Here is a 6000-nt window from a genome sequence, read left to right on the forward strand (position 1 = left end):
CTTTGTTATTGGCCTATTCACTTCCTGCAAAACAACTTGACCTTTCAGGCAGTCTTTTCAAACAGCTTTTACACTAAAACAGCATAACCATCATTTTCACAATTTTACAGTATTATTCCAACCTCATAGTGTGGAAATATAAAACACCAGAAAATTGTGTTTTTAACTGCACTGGGCCTTTAACATGAGTTAACCACTGTCCTTCAAAGTTGATCAACCCCACGCCAGTAAGAGAAAACAATGGCAACACATGTAGGGAAAGACACACAGACGCCAAGTAACCTTTCCAAACGGCAGACTGCTTGACATTTTAGGGACCTTGATTCAAACTTGGGAATAATAGTGGTTTTAATTATATGCATGTTTAAATGAGCAATTATTGATACAACCTAGTTGCACAAGCCCAGGGGATGGAAATGGCCGTCAAGACTGTTTAATTCATTTTTTAAAGCTCCTTCAAGTACATTTCATTTTCATTATACCACCACAGTTGTGTTTTCTCTGATGGTGAGGGTTGCATCAGCTCACCTGCTTGTGTGTGTGTGTGTGTGTGTGTGTGTGTGTGTGGTCACTAGCTGTATAGCTGGTATGTAGAGCTCTGTGTGGCCTTGTTGGTCAGATCATGTGTTATTCATTGGAGTCTAGTTGTGCTGTTGGCTGGTATCATGCTCACCTGGTGACTTCCACAATTTCATTTTAGGTGGCTGCTGTGCTGTGTATTGTGAGATGGATTTCCAATAAATCAGAAAAAGGTGAACATTTTGTCAACCTGTGTTATAATTTTGTATTATATTTGAACAGAGGTAGCAAACTAGATGCATACACATGCTTTATTAAAATACATGTTTCTGGGGAGGTACCTTTCTGCTCGTTTCTCTTATGATTTGCTTATCTCTTTGTGTTTTTTTTTATCCACAGTAAAACTCATGAATTCATGATTTTCATTACCAATGGTGCATCAACTGAGCCAATGCTTTGCTGACCCAGCAAATTGCTGTCAAGTCCGTTTGAAATTTACTTTATAAAATGATTCACATTCTTAATAATTCATCTACTGCGCCTTTATTGTTTTCTGTCATTATTGTTATGACCATAGCTAAGGTGGTTACAGTATACTTGTCCCTAACAATGGCTCTCGTTCCATCAACATAACAGTAAAATGAGTGGGTCCATTTCCAAAGCTGTTCTGTTTTGATTCAGCTACCCACAGAATTAGCTAAATGATTTGGGCAGAATATGTTATGCATCTAATACAATACTCTATTGACACTTTTGCTTCAGACAAATATCTCTTATGACATCTTAATAACAGGTGTCTAAAAACCCATTCCAATATCCATGTCCTGTGTCTGCATTACAGATGTAGAAGGTTTTCACTCAACATCAATACAGTGTGAGGGAAACATTGTACTGCGAGTTCTCTAATTATAATGCTGCTAACGTGTTATTTCCTCCCCATGTGGGATTACTTTCATCTTCCCCATTTAAGATACACATTCTGTTTGGATACTCAAATTACAAACCCTCTATTAAATCTGACTGAGCAAAAGGCATTGATCATAACCCCGATAGCTCCACTCCAACTTATATTTAATTTGCACTTCCATTAATATCTATGAAACGTCCGATTGTCGTCTTCGGCATATTGATGGTATTGTAAGCCCTGCCTTCATATAATGTTCCCCAGCGGCTATGTGGAAATGTTACAGAGAATTAGGCCGAGGAGCAGGCTCAGTGGAACTGGCACAGCACTCAGAAATTCATTATCCTAATAAATAGAAAGAAATGAGGGACGGAGAATCTTAAGATACATTTATCTTCCCCACAAAAAGCCCTGAATCTGGCTTGAGTGGAGGATTCAAACGTATGCACTTGTCATTATTGCTGCCTGTGCACCCAAGGGTGTTCTCAAGACCCTAAGACATCTTTTTTTTTAAAGGCCTGGTGATTCAATAGAAAAGCAATCACTTAGCACCTCTCCATCATAAGGCATTCAGATTGCTGGGGTATTTGGATACACATGGCTGCATCTTTTAAGCACCCTGGTTGATTATTACATTAATGAGCAATATGTCCTAGAAATGCTTTATTAGAATAAAATGAGGTTCATTTTATTTTGCTGCAGTTGATTCGGTGAATTCCTTGGCTTACACTACAGTATCAAACTGAAAGCATTTAGTTAGATTTGTTATTTTGATGAATGAGTTCATACCTCTTTTGTACCGTGTGTTTATCCCTGGTTGAGATCTAGACATGTTTTGTCCTTAGGGACCACACCACTGGAGCCTGTAGAGATGAATTATGCTGTCATTGTGAAATCATGAAGTTACAATAACGTTAGCTGCTGTGGTGTTTACAGGTGTGTTGCTTCTCTAGAACCAGAGGAACCTCCTACAAGGAGGAATTTGGACCCCTCGGTGGATGACACTGTAGTAGTGATTATAATTAGCAACGTATCTGAAAGGCCTTTTTTCATGCCTCTTGCTTCCTATACCTCTGCTTTGGCACTGCTTTGGTTGGTTTCTATGATCTATTGGCAGAATATTATTCATATTTTGTTTTATTCATTTTCAAAAGGGATTCAGCTTCTTTATGATTGAGTGATTCATTTGCAGGTCATTAAAAGAAGACCGTATCTTCTGAAAGCGTTGGGCTGCTCAGGTGGCGATGCCTGTGCAGGGAGACACGTCGTAAATAAAGCCAGCTACATTTCAAATGCCATAAGTAGGGTCACCTCAGATCCTTGCATGCAGATATTTAACTTATGCATGTCTAAAGGAGACCTCATTAACATTCGAGGAGCACTCATCTGTGTAGCGGGATCGTTCTCTAGGCCTCATATTGAACATGTTGATTCTGGCTACACAACATGGTTACATCACATTCAGCAACCTCTCTCTCCCTGTCATTTGAGGCATTGAAAATGTAACTCTCATAAAGTTGTATGAGAATATGATATAATGATTGTGTGCTGTGATGGAAAACAATTGACTAAATGAGTGATTATACTATGGTGTAACACAGGAACTAAAAGATCTGAGTGTTAAATGAATAACCATTTATTTGATTGTATGTGAATCTTGCATGCTATATGTAATATGTTCACAGATGATCACACGAAACAATTGCCTCCATTACAATTTGACCACTCTTGTGTTTATTTGTAAAGAGTTTTTGAAGGTTATGTCAGTAGTACCATAATCTCCTTAGACCAGGGTTTCCCAAACTCGGTCCCGAGGCCACCCCTGGGTGCACATTTAGTTTTTTGCCCTAGTTCTACACATCTGATTCAAATACTCAACTCATCATCAAGCTTTGATTATTTGAATCAACTGTTGAGTGCTAGGGCAAAAACCAAAACGTGTGCCGTGGGGGGGGGGGCCTAGGACCGAGTTTGGGAAATCCTGCCTTAGGCATTCCTCAGTATCTTTGGAGCCTCTGAATCATGCATGACAGATACTCAATAATAATTGGCGTGGATTGCCTCTGACAACAGTCTGTGTCTGACAGCTGCTTTGTTCTGTGGTCAGATCTCATATTTAACACATCAAAGAGTGTGTCTGCCTCACACACCACATCTGACACCAAATCTGACACCACGGACAAGCACAGCTGATTCTACTTGTCAACTAATCATCAACCCCTTGACAAGTTGAATGAGGTGTGTTTGTCTGGGGCTTCAACCAAAATGTGTACTGTTGGGGGTACTGGAGGACCGGAGTTAAGAACCACTGCTCTATAGAATACATCATAAAGGTGCATGCATTATGCTCTGTGAAAATTGGACAACCATTTAACAGCTAGCTTGTCTTGAAATGAGTATGATATACTGTACTCAAGATATGGTGGAAGACGTGATTTCAATGTACAGTAGCAGCTATTCTCAAATGTTTTTTAGGATATATTTTTTCTTTCCGAACTGGATGACAGTATGTCTAAAACTGCTCCATGACATTTCAACTTAAAACCAAAGGCATCTGGATTCCGTAACAGTCATGAACATGACAACAAGCGCATTCCCTGAGGGGAATGACAAGCCCTTTTACAGTAGGCCTGTGTAGATTTGCAGGGGTTGAAAGGTGAATAGGAGTAGTTATGCCATGCTCATCAGCAGAAGCCTGAAAGATACGGGAGAGATCGATCTGCAGCTAATGCAATTCTCATTATTTCTTTGAATACATTCTCCAGAGGACAGGCACTTAGGAGGTACCTGGCGTTAGGACAGTGTTAGCTGTTCCTTCATAAGCCCTGGGAAGCTGCTCTCCACTGCTGACTGGAACGAGGCAAGGCAGTGCCTCTTTAATGACTCCAAGTTAAATACTGCATTTAGTGGGACGTATAAAGAGAGAGGCATGCGCTTTTTCTGTAGGCAGCATCCAGCGTTTTGATGTCTCTAACAAGAACACAATAAATTGTTCCTCATTATTCAGTAATTAACTCCAATGCGCCAGGTCCCCATCCCCCTGCGCCACACTCTAAATCACCCCCTCCTCCCCCTCCTTCTTCTGCTACACAGCTCTTTAATTTCCTCTACGCTGTGAGGACAGGAGGGGAGGGGATGGGGGCCACTGCGAGTTTGATGTCGTCCATCATCCCCTGCCATGTTTGCCGACCCCACACCCTAAACTAAACTCAACTTCCCTCCCTACCCCTCCTCCATTTCCTTTACCCACCCCTTACAGAGGTCTGGGCCCCACCTACAGTATGGGACAACACCTGGTGGAGTGTGAGGGCCCCCCAACCTGGGAAGATACCATGGGCATCAGTTACGTTCGGTGAGGGGGACTGTGATGATGATGAGATAGCAGTGTTCTTCTACTATCAGGCGATCATCACTACGCCTCCAGCCTTCATTCAGTAGTCAGTACATGAGCTTTTCCCTTCCTCCTCCTGCTCTTAATTGTTAAAATGAGGCCATTAATTGGAGGCTGAGTCAAATCACCTGTCATTTCAGATGGGAATCAGCTGCTGATTGAAAGGTATCATAAATGTCTGCCCAGGGCCTGGTTGGTACGGCTGTGCCTGCTGGGAGGGAGCTCCTTTTGTGCCTTGGCACACGCAGCCCACAGGCCCAGAGCTCACTCTACTTTCTCTACTGTAGATTGAGCCTGTGCTCTTGAGTGACACACATCCACACACATGGCCCAAATATAGATTCAAGAGAGGCAATAGTGTCAGGCTCAATTCCTGGAGGATGCTGTGGGAGTGTTAGTTTCTACTGCTCCAGAGCCTCTGGCCTAATTGGGTAGGATGCACATAGCACACACATGCCATTCCTCAAAGAGTAAGGTCAAGTTCATTTAAAGGAGTAATAGTGAAATCAGACATGTAAACTAAACTGAGACAATAGCAAAAGTACAATCCACAAAATGTTTTTACATGTTCCTGTAATCATCTACAATTACTTTTCTCTGAAGCACAGCAGTTATCGAAAATAAGGATTGTGCATTCTTCAATATGGGTGTAATTTGAGATAAAAAGGAAAGATTTTGACAGAGGAAATACAGGGCCTTATGAGAAACACATGCATCAACATTTGTGTCAGCAATGACGTATACCCACCTAACACACCCAAACTTCACTTCTCCGACGGATACATTTTGCACTTCAAGGTACAGTAAGCAATACCTAAATTCACGTATAATGCTCCATTTGTTTTTAAAAATCACAGTGAAAATGTTGTCAATATTAACACAGAAAGAACATAAGAAAAACATACCTAAATTATTCCAACGGCACAGTGCTACATAAAGCCTTTGAAAGGAACACATCTCCAGGGAACACATCTCCACACGGACTGAATCTTGAGAAAGAGTACACAAGATGCTGACAAACCCGCAGTTTGAATTTAAAAAACGACTAAACACATTATGTTAATATTTAATGTTGCTGTTCCTCAGGAGGCCACTCTGAGTTGCATTAGGGCTGTGTCAGAGTGTCTGAGGGGAGGTTGTATTAGGGCTGTGTGAGAGTGTCTGAGGGGAGGTTGTATTAGGGCTG

This window comes from Salvelinus sp. IW2-2015, linkage group LG1 (genome assembly GCF_002910315.2).
Source record: "Salvelinus sp. IW2-2015 linkage group LG1, ASM291031v2, whole genome shotgun sequence".
Lineage (NCBI taxonomy): Eukaryota > Metazoa > Chordata > Actinopteri > Salmoniformes > Salmonidae > Salvelinus > Salvelinus sp. IW2-2015.